Source organism: Sceloporus occidentalis, unplaced genomic scaffold, assembly GCF_023333645.1.
Source record: "Sceloporus occidentalis isolate IW3139 unplaced genomic scaffold, rSceOcc1.0.p SCAF_4, whole genome shotgun sequence".
In the NCBI taxonomy this organism is placed as follows: domain Eukaryota; kingdom Metazoa; phylum Chordata; class Lepidosauria; order Squamata; family Phrynosomatidae; genus Sceloporus; species Sceloporus occidentalis.
This window is the reverse complement of record NW_028316984.1, coordinates 26,896,157-26,911,865: the sequence shown is the minus strand read 5'-3', so window position 1 is coordinate 26,911,865 and position 15,709 is coordinate 26,896,157.

Below are 15,709 nucleotides of genomic sequence, written 5' to 3'. Positions count from 1 at the left end.
AAATGAAATCCATCTTGTGTTGCTTATAAAGAACAAAATTACACAGAACAGCCTTATTAAAAGTCACAGTGTACTTTGTGACTTTTAATAAACCTGTTCTATGCAATTTGGCACCTCAACAACTCTCGAAAACATTGTAGCTATTTGCAGGGGGGTGTGGTGGAGTTTATTTCCCTGTCTTTTCCTCTTTGTATAGCTTTTATCACAACGAACATGGCCTAAAACCAAAGGGGAAGAAAGCCACTTGATGAGGGAAAGAGCAACAGAACTACCAGATCAGTCAAGACTTTCAGTGATGAATGCCTTTGATCATTGCTTATGTTTGCTTTGTTCTCTCCTTCTCATTTATTATAAATAAGATTTATCAGATGCAAGACCATAAAACATGGGCAAGAAAGGAACTAATAATCTCATCATGAAGAAAAGATATTTGGAAACCAAAATGTTCATCTACAGACACCAGAAGACCTTCCCCAAATGTGGCAAAAAAAGAGCAGCCTGCTCCTTTGCCATCCTAGCAACTCAATGGGTGAGGAAGAGCCATGCGTTATTTCAGATGTACAACTGACAGTGGATAAGGCCTCCTCACAGTGAAAGCCTTATTGGGACGTGATGCATATTTGGATGCATAGCTGGGTACATGCATTCTCTCTTGCAGCAGTCCAGAATTACTATCTAGCTATACTTGTGCAATTCTGTGTAATGCAAGTGATGAATAGGATCTCATCTCAAAACTTGGTGATTTCCATTAGAATTTAGATAAATGAGATCTGTAGCTATAGCAGCTTTATATGAGTGAATTATGCTGCCAAAAGTCAGATAAATGGGCCCAGGGTGTTTCTCTGCCTGCATTTGCAGTTATATATGTCTTTGTTGTGAATTTCCTGTAAAAGTTTTCATTTTAACCAGAACTAAGTTAAATTTACCACAATATTGACCCTTTCTAAAAAGCTCACGTCTGTTCACGTTCAGATGGACAGGTATAAGCTCTAAAGTGTAGAGGATATTCTGTAAGAGTAGTCTTCACCGTTCTTTAGTTCAGATCTGTTTGTATTGGATTAGTAAAATTTCACACACAAGGTTTGTTTCCAGGTTTATTAGCACTTTTCTGAAGACTTTGGCAATACACATTTATGGTATATGTATGTGTTTGTGTTATTCATGTTGATATGCATTCAGTTTCAACTGCAGTTCCTGATATTGTACACAATAAATATAGCGAAAACTGCTTCATCATTCCAATATGTCTAACTCAATCAGGGTATTGGCTGGGAATTTTTTTGCTTGGCAAGAAAGAGATGATTGGTCCAGCTGCCTCGATCACTTTTTCTTTATCATCTCTTTAAACAAGGTCAGGGGTATAAATATTTCAAAATGGCAAGGAAATGGGAACACGTCTTAGAGAGCATAAAATGTTCACAGTATCTGGGTCCCATTTCACTTTCTTAAAAACACACAGAACTCAATACAGTTGTTAGTCCTAACTAACATCAAGGAAACACAATTGTGAATCAGGTGATTTGGTGGATTTACTCTGGTTGGAACCAACAATTGGACTGAGGCCCTGTTATTGGTGAACTATGGCACTGAACTCTGTCTCTAGCAATTGTTTTGTTTTAGCCAAAATGTCTTTACAAAAGAAGTACAAGTGTACAAAAATGCATGTGTAACACCTCACTATTCTGACTCTATTGTGTCTTTCTCCCACTGTCATTATCATTTCGGACATTTGGTTGACATTAGTGTGTTCACTCCTTTTGCAACATGGCTCCCTTCAGAATTCTCTCTTCCAGGAAAATGGCTTCCACCCTGTGCATTCAGACCCTATTATTTTAATTCCCCAGAAACCCTTTGGGCTTCCTAATCCCCATGTGAACCCTATGTTTCAGAGAAACACACACTGGCAGCTTCTGTTGTTCATCCTGAAACCTTTTGTGTAGAAGCACTTTGTTAACTCTAGGGACAGATTTATTGACTTCAGCTAAATCGGAGACCATTAAAATCTGAAAACATTAATCCTTTTGATTCACTGGTGACTTTGGAACGTAACATAAATAGATACCTGAGTAGAAAAGAGTATGCAGTTCGTGGACTCCTAGATCACAACAAAGCCCGTTGAAATCATTAAAGTGCTGGCTTGAAAACTCACAATGAATTCACTTTATTTACTCACTTGGTTGTAGATAGGCAAAATAGTTGCCAGAATATCCCAAGATAAATGGCTATGTGGCACACCTCCTGAGAAAGATAAATGAGATCATGAAAATGTAAGGAGAATATAAACACACCAGTAAAATGTTGGTTCCAGGACTGTATGTTTTAACAGACAAGTAAGACTTTGTTATGGGCATATGAATAAGTTGGATGGCAGACACAGGAAAAGGGGAAAGGGGATTCTGAACTATGGACCTTTGCATGGTTGCAGTAGGCCATACTAAAAGGTTAGCATCCTAGGTTGACAACCTCTGAAAATGGCCAAGGCCTATGTGCCAGCAATTGGCTCACTGTTGTTCTCCAGAGTGCCCTGGTCCTACTGTGCTTAGTCTATCCTTTTCAACTATAACAATGATAATGAGAACAAAGGAAGGAACAGCAGTCATTGCTGGTCTTGTCTTTGCCCTTTGAACAATGTGGACTCAAACTAGTGCAGGGATGAAAAATGTGTAGCCTGTACTCCACATGTGGCCTCCAAGACCCACTTTTGTGACCCCATTGGTGACCCAGAGCCATCAGGTTTGAACAAGTGTATTTATTTTTCCTCATTGCTTTTTTTCAAAAGCAACTCCTCAATCCAAAACAGCTCAGAAGAGCTACAAATCTGGCAGTTTGCATCTTCGCCTTCTCCCCAGAGGCTTCACCAAGCTATCAAAGCGATTTAATTTTTTAAAAAAGGCTGAAAACCAGCCCAATCATGACTGCTCCCAGGACAATTCCTGAGGGATTCCTGTGCAAATAATACTGTGTTAATATTCATGGCGTGTCCATAATGAGTAGTTCTGCCTAGATATCCATAAACTATGTATTTGTAGCTGTTTTGATTTCTCAAGGCACATCAGAGTGTGAAGTGCAGAAATTCAGGTTCCAAAATTTGATTTGAATTTAGGTCTAAACTGGGCCAGATTATATCTGAATCATTCCAAACTGAATAAGGGCCAAATTTGAATCAAATTTGGGGCTTGCACACAATCCTACTGACATTTTTTAAAGGAGGAGGAGGAGGCAATAAATATTCTTGTAACTTCAACATTACAGTGGTCCTGTTTCAGGGGTATGAAGCACCTTTTTGAGTTTAACTTTCCCACTGCCATGTTGAAATAAATCTGAGAGAAGCAGAGAAAGAGAAGAGCCATAAATTTGTGTATGTGTATTAACACATACAAACACAAATGGAGAGAGAGAATGTGATTTGGGCTGATTAGATTTCTCCTTGATTTTTCCCCCAAGAAAACACACAACATGTATCTAAATTAAAATGGTGTAAATAGAAGTTAATGAACACTATTGCCCAAGTTATTAGAACTTTCTGCATGAAAACATTTAATCCAATTTGTTCACATTTAACACTACTGGCAGCGCTGGTGCATGTGGTTCAACAGTTCAGATTTTCAAGTCTTCTAATTGCTTTTAGCAGACCTTAGAAAAGCATTTATGTTTCAGGATATAACTAAATGGAATAAATTACCTGCAATCACTTCAAATGCAAACAACAACAAGAGCAAACAGAGGGGGCTTACTGCATGCTAGGACATTGGGCTTTTCTTTCCCTTTGAGGAGCATGAGGAAGAATTTAAATGCGTAGTTAACTAGGATGTGAAACATACCTCTGTGATCTAAGCATTAGGAAACCCTAGGCATACTCGGCTTAATTTAATTGGTATATGTAAAAAAGGGGGAAGCATCCATCAGATTGACGTTTCTATTCATTTATCTTGACAGCAACTAATTCACTGAATGGTGGCAGTCTAAATAATTCATAAATAATAAAATGTGTTCATAATTTTGTTTTCTGTAGAAACATGGAATATTTGTACACCTGCAGAGACTGACAGAAAAATGCATCCCATGTTAAGTAACAGGAGTGCTTCCTTTGAATGGATTCTTTATTTGGAAACTTATAAAGCAATATGCATTTGTTTTATAAGTTTCCAAATATTGCTCCAATATGTTGCACTGACATTGCGAATTCTGACTGTGCTGGATTCTTAAAAGGCAACCAATTCATTTGATGGCCAGCCATGTAATAAAGAGATCAGACATGTTGACACAAGGACCACTTTATTGACCTATAACATGTTTAACTAAAAGGAACATGGGGATGAGGCAAGTTAGGGGGAGCAGCCTGATATGGGTCCATCTTAAGCTCAAGTGTCAACCTGTGACCACCTCCTCAGCCTTCCTTTGGGTGAATCATTTGACCCCAGGGGCAATCCAAAGATTATTGGTTGCAACCCAAACTGTCATTCATTGGAAGACAAACCCAGGGGGCTCTCAACATACCCTGAGGCTTTATAAGACAGAATAAACCCACAGGTTGGTCTCAAGCACAATCTCCTTCTCCATCCCCTCCCAGGGACCATGCACCATGGAGGCAGTACTAGAGCACAACTTTTCATCAAAGCTGTGCCAGGGTGTATACCAGTCTCTTGCATTCACTCTCCTCTACCTGCCAAATGACATCTATTTAATGACACCACCTATAGCCAACTATCCATGTCCTTGCAGGTTCAGTATGGAGTAGGTGGGGAGGGGGACCCATCTTGATAATTTATATTCTCTACGCTGCCCTCTGCATTTGGTTGGTGCTTGGCATGAAGCATCAAGGACAAAGCCTTCTAGTCTTCTAACAGAGGCCACCGAAAAGCTCCCCTCCCCACAGCATCTAGATGCACTGTCTGAGGATCATAAATAGAAAAAAGGGGTAAAGTGATAGAATCGTGTACTACTATTTTGTGAATATGCGTATAAGATTTCAAATTTCTCTCTCAATAAGAATAGACTTAGCTTCTTTCCATATTGATCTGGCTAAATCTCTCTGTAAATTGACAAGAGGAACTAGTAGAAGTATGTGGAACTGGACCAAATATGCCCCTTCCTCTCTTTGTTTGAGGAAGATTTCTTCTGCCTTTCTTATCCAGGCAATGATTTCACATAAAGAAAACGTCCTCCTTAGTTCTTAGCTAGGACTGATGAGAGTTGATATCCGACAATATCTGGAGAATCACATTTCCCAATAATTTAGGAATTGGCTACAAAAAGCCATAGTGATGTCATGGATAGATTGTTGGGCTGGGTAGAAATCCATTGAAACTTCTTAGATTTATCTGTTCCTTATCTCTCTAAGGAAAGACATTTTTTCTTTAAAACAAAACAAAACTTTGCAGAATTTTCTTGGAATGTAATCAGACTATTTCTTTTGTGTGATAACAACCATCTCCACTTCATACACATTATTTTAATAATATGACATTCTTTTTATACCCACATCATTCAGAAGAAATGATGTTCAGGGCAGCGTTCCCAGGCATTGCATAATTGTCACTTGCTATTTGATGTTCTTTTGTTGCCTGTTTTATTGAATCATTTCCTATATTGCTATGTATTTTATATGTATTATCCTACTAGAGAGGCCCCTTCCCCACCACCACTCCCTTTGTGTCGTGTCTTTTTAGATTGTAAGCCTGAGGGCAGGGAACCGTCCTATTAAAAAGATTGTATGTACAGCACTGTGTAAATTTACAGCACTTTATAAATAAAGGTTAATAATAATAATAATAATAATAATAATAATAATAATAATAATAATAATAAGCTTCCCTGGGCTGCATGGGGTGCAGTCCCATGCCAGTGTCTGAATCTTGTAGCCCTGTGAGGTGGCCATTAAGGAAAGTTGCATCTAATTGGCCCCTGAGCATAAGGGAAGGTAAAGACTAGATGGGAAAGTCTCATTCAGTTGAGCTTGCCCATGAACTTGGCCTTACTCATGTGCTCTAACATTGCACAGTTGTAGCACTATGATTCCACTTTTGCTTCCATGGCTGAATCCTTTAAAATCATAGTCCCTTGCATTTTGCTACAAATACAGATGACCAGGATTTCAAGCTGACCTTGTCACTTGTGATAACCATCAACACTATGGGTGAAATTAAAACTGACTTCTCTTTGAATGGGAATATAAGGACTGCAACTCCCAGCGTTCCTCAGCATTGATTGGAGCTGCTCCAAGCTGCAATCCAGCAAAATCTGGAAGGTTACACTATTCTCACCCTGTTACAGTGATTACAATTGGCTAATGAACATGAAATTCTGCAAATGCCTGAACACATTGTCTTAATAAAAAGAAATTACCAGGGACCCTTGCAACCTGCTGGGATTTGGTTCCAAGGCACTCTGTGAATACCAAAATCTGTGGATACTCAGTCCCATTAAATACAATAGGGTAGCAAAAATAGTGTCCCTTATATAAAATGGATAAACCAAGGTTTGCATTTAGAATCCCCTATCCCCAATATTTTCAAATCATGGATGGTTGAATCTGTGGATAAAAAAACTCCATGGATCCAGAGGGCTGATTATATTATATATCTACATATCATTTTAATAGCATATTGGGTGTTACTCAGGGACCTATATGGTTGTAAAGCCCTATAAAGCTCAGGTTCAGCCTACCTGAAGGACAATAGCCATCAATGCTTGAGCATGTTAGAGCTTTGTGGGAGGCACTTTTCTCAGTTCCACTGCTTTCACAGGTATGTGCACTGGGAAACAAAAGAGAACACCTCTTCCATGGGTATTCCCAAAATCCCTTCCAAGGAAGACAGAATGGCTCCCTCCTTTCTCGGTTTTAATCGACCTTTCTTTTCCAAAAGACATTTGGGAACTGATTGTTTCATGTATATGTGTTTTCTGTTTTACTGATACATTTTTTAAAAAAAATGTTATAAATTATCTTGTATATGGTTTAATTCAATATATAGTTTACTATTATTTTAATCTTAACTTTTTGCAGGTTTTTAGTTATGAAGTTTTATTTTTATTTCTTTGTTTTTGTAAGCCACCTTGAGCCCCCCTTCTTGAGGAAATGATAGGTTATATATAACATGATTGATTGATTGATTGACTAGTGCTTTGACACATCAATGATTCCACCTCTATCCTGGAATCAATCAATCTATGAGATATCATTGGAAAATGTGATATCTTCAAGAGGTTTCATTTTTTTTGGAATTTTGCTATTCTCTTTTGACAATTCTATGTAGACGTTTTGTCCATTTAGAAGTGCTCCTAGAACCACAGTTGAGTTATTTTATTTATTCTGTTGTTGCTGTGTGACTTCAAGTCATTTATAGCACCCCTAATGCAACTCTATCATGGGATTTTCTGGGCAAGTGTCATTAAAAAGGGTTTGCCATTGCCATCCTCTGAGGCTGAGAGAGTGTGACTTGCCCAGAGTCAGTGGGTTTACATGGGCAAGCCAGAATTTGAACTCTGGTGTCCAGAGTCATCGGAGATGATCGCACTGCCCTTTTCAGCCCTTCCCTCCTGACCTCGGCGCAGGATGAAAACTTTTAATCATGGATTTTATCGCACACCTCCGTGCCCAGTCTGGAGGCATCCCATATCCAATTATGGTATCCTGTACCCGATCCAGACTTCTCCAGCACTTTTTGAAAGAATGGGATTTCCCCATTCTTTGCAAAGTCTGGGAGAAGTCCAGATTGGGTATGGGATGCCATGATTGGGTACAGGATGCCTCCAGACTGGGCACAGAAGTGTGCGATAAAATATGTGCTAAAAGGTTTTCATCACACGCCAAGGTCGGGAGGGAAGTATGGAAAAGGGCAATGTGATAATCTCCATACTCCAATGCTTAAACCAGTACACCACGCTGACCCTCTTTTATTTATTACTACTATGAAGTTGCCCATGACTTTGTTTCCCTCAGTATGTTTCCATGGGACAGTCATGCTTACAACTGGAATGGGAATAGCCAGCATTGGGCACAAATGATCTCCCTTGCCTGTATATTGATTTCTCTCAGGTTGCACTGGGGATTAATGTTGAGAGCAGGAGTGTATTCCACTTATAACATGTAGTATTGTATTGGTGTCATGAAAGCCCAAAGCTAAGCCTCCCAGGGGAGAGGTTTCAGGAACAGAGCAGAAAAGAATATAATCCTAAAGTGCTGCATGTCCGGACAGCAAAATAACAGCAGCTCTTTAAAAAGGAGCAGCCAAAGATCTTTTGCACTTAGCAAACAAGTGAGAGAGTAGTGAAAAGTTACTTTAGAACTTGGATGGTCAAATGTGCATGAGGGGCACAAAGATGCAAGGGGAAATCTCAACCGTGAATGAAAGGCACTGAAGCGGTTTCTCACAAACCTGCCAAGGGGATCATTGATAGCATTTCCCCTCTATCTCCCAGGAAGCATTCAGCAACTAGCAATAACCGTTCCAGAATAATAATGGCTTTGGCAAAAGGATATTATGAACTTAGACCGTGGACACAGTAGGAAATATTAGCAGTCTTTTGCACACTGCTCAGCATCATCCTATTGCCTTCATTGCCCTGTTCAAAGCTCCTTGGACAGGGGAAAGTGGCATTTTAAAGCTAAGGAAAACAGCTCTTAATTTTGAAGTATGCAGGGTATAATTTGGGGACTTAGGGATATATATTTCTATTAAAAAGAAGAAAGGGAAAGAAAAGGAAAAAGAAAGAAGAAAAGGAAACATACAGAGAATTTGCTGTATTATTTAAAAAAATTCCTTTAAAAAGAGAACCATATTATAGAACATTTCCCATGTTCTCAGATTTGTTTTGTTTTGTTTTTGTAATGGTGGAACAAAAATGGGGGAAAGCAAGGTAATGTTTTGTTTGTTTGAAATAAAATGCCCCCAGAAGATCTGGGCCACGTGTCTCTTTTGAATTAAAAAGTTCAAAGGCTATTTGGGAAGGGAGGAACTGGCAGAAAGTCTGAATGAAAGCAAGGATGGAGCTGAAACCCCATTTCAAACCAGATCCTAACTTGAAGACAACTAAAATGAGTTAAAGTTGTTCAAAGAGGAGGAAATTCACATTATATAGTTCCCTCATTCAAAGTCAATTTTTTATAACTAGACTCCCTGCCTTGACCTCCAAGTTCATATATGAGAATTTATGTGCCGTCCTGGGGCCGAAGTTAGGGCTTGGGACCCCGCAGTGATCACATGCTCCTGAGTCCTACCATGCCATAATGGCATGCCCCCATCTACATGGGGGCTGCCATGATAATATACATGGAGCGCAGCGTCCAAATGGCATGGCGCTGCATAGATATCATCAGTGTGCACGAGGGCACCAATGGCGCCATGCACATGCCCTAAAAAGAATCCACCGGGAGCAGGTTCTTTTTAGGGCTCCCTGAGGCCGCAGAGTTTGGTTGCTGCAGCCTCCATGTGGGGTAGAAAGGGGTGGCATCTCAGCACTCCTTTCTGCCCATCTATATCGGGCCTTAGTTATAACATCTATTGTAGCTGTTCTAAATGATCATTAGAACATCTGCCCTCCAGATTCTGGGCTTCTAATGGACCATACATATATTATGGAAATATATTTGTTACAAATTTTCTGTACATTTCAGAATACAAGTGGACAGATCGCATGTCTGAATGCAAGAACAAGATCAAAAACTCCCTATGTGAGGACAGTCTAATATTTTGGGGGGAAACTTTTTGTTATCCTAGCTATAATTCTCAAGCATTGCTTTTTTAAAAGGTAAGATTTTTATTTTATTGTATGATGGTATCCCATCATTCCGCTAGCACATTTTGAAATAAAATGTGCCCAGAAGATCTGGGCCATGTCTTCTTTGAATTAAAAAGTTCACAAGGCTAATGTGGATAGCATCATTATTTAATTTGGTTACTAGATGGCACTAGACTCAGTTGTTTCTGGAGTTTTTTGCACTGTTCTGTTCTTTTTTGAGAGAGATAGTAAAGTTCATGTCTAGCATCTTGACTGGTCTGTCTTCTAAGTCTTCCATGGCAGAGCTGTGTTATCTCCTTCAACACCTTTATCTATGACAGTTTTATGACATAAGCTGTCTCAATTATTGAAATATACTGATCGTTTATGACACCATTTCAAATGTACAGTCCATTATTTCTCCTGGTATTCTTATAGGAATATCTGAATACCGTATCTGTTTTTTGTCATTCACAAAACATTATGTAACAATGTGACATCTCTGATAGTGCCGGACATGCCAAATCATTATAATGACGCCCCAAAGTGAACATGTTAGCTTCACTGAGGTAAAAAGATTCTCTGCAAAATGGATTGGAATAATGATCTCTTTTCTGAGCAAAAGAATACAGTACCTGTCCAAGCAAGTTGCTCTCTGGGCAAAGGCTATCAGTATGCTTTTAAATTATTTTTGCCAGTCAAGACAAAGTTATCAAGAAGCTGAAAGAATACATAATGGTGGTAACTGCTGGCATCTCAGGCAGAGAGCTCTTCTCCAACCCTGTTATGAGGGTGGGGGATTTTGGTCTAGTGATACATTTGAGATGGGCATTTCATCCACTTAATTTTTGAAATTGAAATGTGCAAATTACATTAAGGAAGGAGAGAACTCATATGACAAAGAGCTGCAGATAGGCAAAATCCAGGACAACAATTTTGTTCATCAAAGCCCAAGGCTTTGAGTGATTAACTCCTAAAACCCCGGGTTTCAATTCCTCCGTAGTCCACAATTTAATATTTAAGTAGTATTGTCACTTCTCTTTCCCTCCCTCCGAGAGTTTCCTCACCTTTAATGCTACCTGGTAGGCAGGTACAGCATGGCCCTGCCTGAACGTAGTACATTTGACTTATTCATATGGGGGAGAAACTTCTTTTAGTTCATTTTAAAAGCGTTTATCGACATTCACAAATTTTTTTATTGGGATGGAAATAATTCAAGGATTTTTTTTTTAAAAAAAATCACTGAATGGGGTTTATGGTGAAAAAGACAAGTTTCCCCTCCTAAAGCAGAGTACATGTTTTCTTTGTATATAAAAATAATGCAGTTTGACACCATTTTAACTGAATCTCAATGCTATGCAATTCTGGGATGTGTAGTTTGATATAGCACCAGAACTCTAACACAGGAGACTAAATGTCCACAAAAACTACAAATTCCAAAGCATTGAGACAATGACCAACTGCATTACTTCTGCAGTATAGATGCAGCCATGGATTCACTACCTAGTATTTCTATTCAAAGGAGTCATATGTAGCAACAGTCGAATAGATACAGTTGAATAGATGCTGCCAGTTGAGGTTTATAACTCAGTCCAATGGTAGCAGTCCTAAACAATCTTATGTGGAAATAGGTCCCACTAACTTCAGTTATTTCACTTCTGAGCAGCACTCCATCAGATCACCATATGAGGTTGTTAACTACTCATGTAGTATTAAACCTACATCTTTATACATGCAAATAATGGGTCCTATCCCTGAACTATTGATGTTCCCAAGCAAAGTTGAGCAAGTGTCACAGGTGTCATTCATTTAAGAAAGATAAAAGGCACAATCCACCCAAAGCTTTACTAGTCACAACTTAAAGTTCTACCAGAAGAGGGTTTAAAGGAACATGTTGGACACTTCTACTGAAATCAGCGGGACTCAGATATGCTCCCTGCTTGGCCATGACACCCACTGGTGATCTTGGCAAGTCATACTCTCTCAACCTCAGAGGAAGGCAAAGCCAAAAGGCACCTCTTTGAACAAATCTGGCCAAGAAAACCACTTTAGGATTGCCATGATCGTAACCATTTCAAGGCACACAGCAGCAAAGAAGAATGTTTCACAACCACTGGATAATGCCAAAGATTCCTATCAAGTCCATAGGATGAAAGAGTTTACATGTTAACCACAGCTTCCAAACTAGAAGCCGAATATGCTAGGAGTCTCTGTGTGGAACTCTTGATGACAAACTTTTGACAACAAGAGTTTATGAAAGACAGCAAGAACAGTGGCACCAATTAATGACCTTTCAGAAAGTGAGATACAGTATTCCCTGATGGCTTAGCTTTTCATATGTGGCACCTTGCAATGATGAAAACAGACAGTTGTATTGGACAATATGCCATCTTAATTACTGCTATTCATTCATATTGCAGCAAAATACTAGGGCCTGAAGGAAGTGTGTTTAGAATTACAGTCTAAACTCCTTTTGCTGTTGCTGATTTTTTTTTTCAAGAGGAAACCATTTAAAACAAACAAAGAAAGGAAGAAAGCCCAATGATGTTTTGAATTCCAATATAAGGAAAGGAAAGCTGTTTAAAATGGGAAGCTGCTATGAATCGCAGAGATGCTTTCAAGGTAAATGGAGAGAAGCTTGAATTAATTTTGATTCTTAATTAAACCAGATTTGTGTCAGTCCCTTCCAAATTAGTTTAAAATGAGATAACACTGTCATCATAACTAAGTGGCTTATGGAAGTCCATTGATACTAAAAAGTTACAGATTCATAAAGTTGCAATGTACAAGTTTTTTAAAAATCATTTTAAAGAAAAATGAAAATGAATTGTGGCAAAACAGCTATCCATGCTTGCTTTTATCAATCACTTATTAAAGATAACAACCTTGGGTTGTTGGGTTTTTTTTTGGGGGGGGGGGGCAGGATGCTTGTATTATTGCCAGAACAGGATGGTTGGAGTCCTATCAGTTAGCCCCTAGTACTAGAGAACCATTTATGTCAATTTCAGAATTGTGTGTTAACACAAAAATAAATCCCATCCATTCAATGGGTCTAATGTAGTGGGACTAAGAACTGAATCCAGCCCAATATATTACTGATATTTATAAAGGTTTAGGTAGAACTAGGGATTCCCGCCCCCCCCCCCCCCGAAAGCAGCCCTGCAGAAGCCTCACTAAACATACTTATTTCTCTGTAGATCAGCACTAGTAGTCTAATGAGCAATCACTTGTTATTTTTTAAAAAGAAGTAACCCATTTACTCAAGAGCCAGATACATCCTTGTTTCTACTGATTGTTAATCAAGAAGCTTGAAACCAGCAGCAATCTACGTTACAGTATTCCACAACCTGTTTTTCTGCTATTGACGTAAGCAACAAAAAGTCACAGGCCTACTCATGACAAGTGGCCCTTTCCAGCAATATTCACCTACTTCACAAAGTAATGCAGGGCCAGGAGGACCATGACAACCTACAGTATTTTTGCTGGCACTCCATATTTACTATCCATCTTGAAAGGGGAAGGTAAATGGTGAGTGAATTGGAGAGTAAGGGCCCAAACATACAGACCAAAATAAAGCTGCTTTGGGTCACTTTGGAGGTATGCTGTTTAAATGATGCATGTGTCCTAAGAGTCCAAAAGCCATTCCAAAGCCACGCTCCAGTCCTAAGGAGTGGAGTGCAGCTTTTGTGCAGTTTCTGGTCTTAAGATGCATGTGCCATTCAAACAGCATACCTCCAAAGTGACCCGAAGCAGCTTTATTTTGGCCTGTCTGTTTGGACCCTAAGCTGTTAGCAAGCACAATTCAGCATTCCCAATCTTAGGATATTTATTTATTTAGAGCATTTACACCATGCTCTTCAGCCACAAAGTCTCACAGAAAGGGCTTACAATTTGTTAATTCTTATAGTTCCCTGCCCTACAGCTTACCATCTAAATAAGGCATGGCACACAAAGGTGGATGGGAGTGTGAGAGGCAATTTAGTACAGAAGTTTGCCTCCTCTTCTCTCCAGCTAGATGATAGCAGAAAGGCTTGGCTGTTTTCCCATCCTCCAGGCCATAGGAATGGCAGATGTGATGGAGGGAGGCTTTACGCATAATGGGGCTGTGCCTGTGGACCTTATCGCACACACATTCTGGGGACGGAAGGAGGACGCTCGTGTGCGCGCGCGTGCTGCAGAAAACAGAGTTTATCGCACACGAATACGTCCTCCAAGTTGCCCTGTTCCATCCCCCGGCATGCACCCATTCGCATCCAGTCCTGACGGGTGTGATTTTTGCCTGACAGATTACCTTCCGTCAGCAAAAAATCACGCCCGTCAGGACTGGACGCGAACGGGTGCACGCCGGGGGACAGAACAGGGCCTCTTGGAGGACGTATTCGTGTGTGATAAACTCCGTTATCTGCAGCACGCGCGCGCACACGAGCGTCCTCCTTCCATCCCCAGAACGTTTAAAATTGTGTGTACGATAAGGTCCTGTCTCTTCTCTTCTCCATGACTAGGACAGTGGCAGTTGGGATGAAGCTGATGGATAGAAATTATATGTCTTTTAAGGTGCCAGTCTTAGCCTCCTATTTTCTGGTTTTGTGTGAGGGTTGTAAAGTATATTTGCAAATTATCTCCCCTTTAAGGAGAATAATGCTTGGGACCATATGTGTTTTGGATTTTGGTTGGGTTCCCCCCCCCCCCCCAGGTTTTGAGATATTTGTATATACATAATGGGATATCTTGGAGACAGGAGCCAAGTCTAAACATAAAATTCATTGATGTTTTGTATACACTTTATAAATATAGCATACATGTCTGTGTACAATGAACCATCAAAAAGCAAAGGTCTCACTATCTCAGCCTCCTATTCAGACAATTGTGGATTTTGGCATATTTCAAATTTCAGTTTTCTGGATAAGGGATATTCAACCTGTATTGAATAAGTACAGTGGAGCCTCCGCATACGCTGCCTTTTTATAGGCGGCTTTGAGCATAGGCGCTCAAAGCCGCCAGCGCACGCGGGGTGGAAGGGGCGGCGCGTCCCATTCAATTGAATGGGTGCGCGCACCCGTTGCGCCTTGCGCGCCGCCGTGCCGCCGCGCACGAGCCCCATTGGAAACAATGGGGCTCGAGCATAGGCAGATTTTTTTATACGCGGAGGGATCCGGAACGGATCCCTCGCGTATAATAAGGTTCCACTGTATTAAGAGAGTCCCTCCTGTTATTCAGATAGTTTTGCAAAGTGGCTAACGGTATATTTCATTTATTTTATACTTTAAAAAATCAGTCTGCAAAAATAAAACTGAGCTTCTGTCTATATATAGCTTTGTTTGCCACAATAAAGTAGCTGGATGGATTTTCACCAAATCTGACATTTGATGCCTTTTCTATGTGGTATACATAAATAGAAACTATGGGCCTGAACAGACAGGCCAAAGTAAAGCTGCTTCAGGTCACTTTGGAGGTATGCTGTTTAAATTATGTAAGCATCTTAAGAGGCTGGAAGTCACGCCAAAGCCATGCTCCAGTCCTAAGGACTGGAACACAGTTTTGGCACAGCTTCTGGCCTCTTAAGATGTGTGTGTCATTTAAACAGCATACCTTCAAAGTGACCCGAAGCAGCTTTATTTTGGCCTGTCTGTGTGGGCCCAATGTGACTTAGAGAAAACCCATCTTGGAGAACCCATTGTAGGCATATCAATTAATTTTCCATTCCTGCAGATAGGAATGTAGCTACAGTATGTGTGTTCACATGAGGTGACTGAATCCCCAAAGAAGAATTCTGCACCCACAAAATAAATTTTTCCTTCAGTCATCAAATTTCTAGAATTGAAGTAACTTATAACTTCAGTTGAGCATTTAGAAATTAAATTTAGGCATACAAAGAAAAGGGGATGACAAAGTTACCAAGGGAATGGAAGCACAACAAATATGAGATTAAGTATGAATAATTTTCAATGTCTCACTCTCTGCAATGCTAGAAATGTGGAGACAGGAGGAA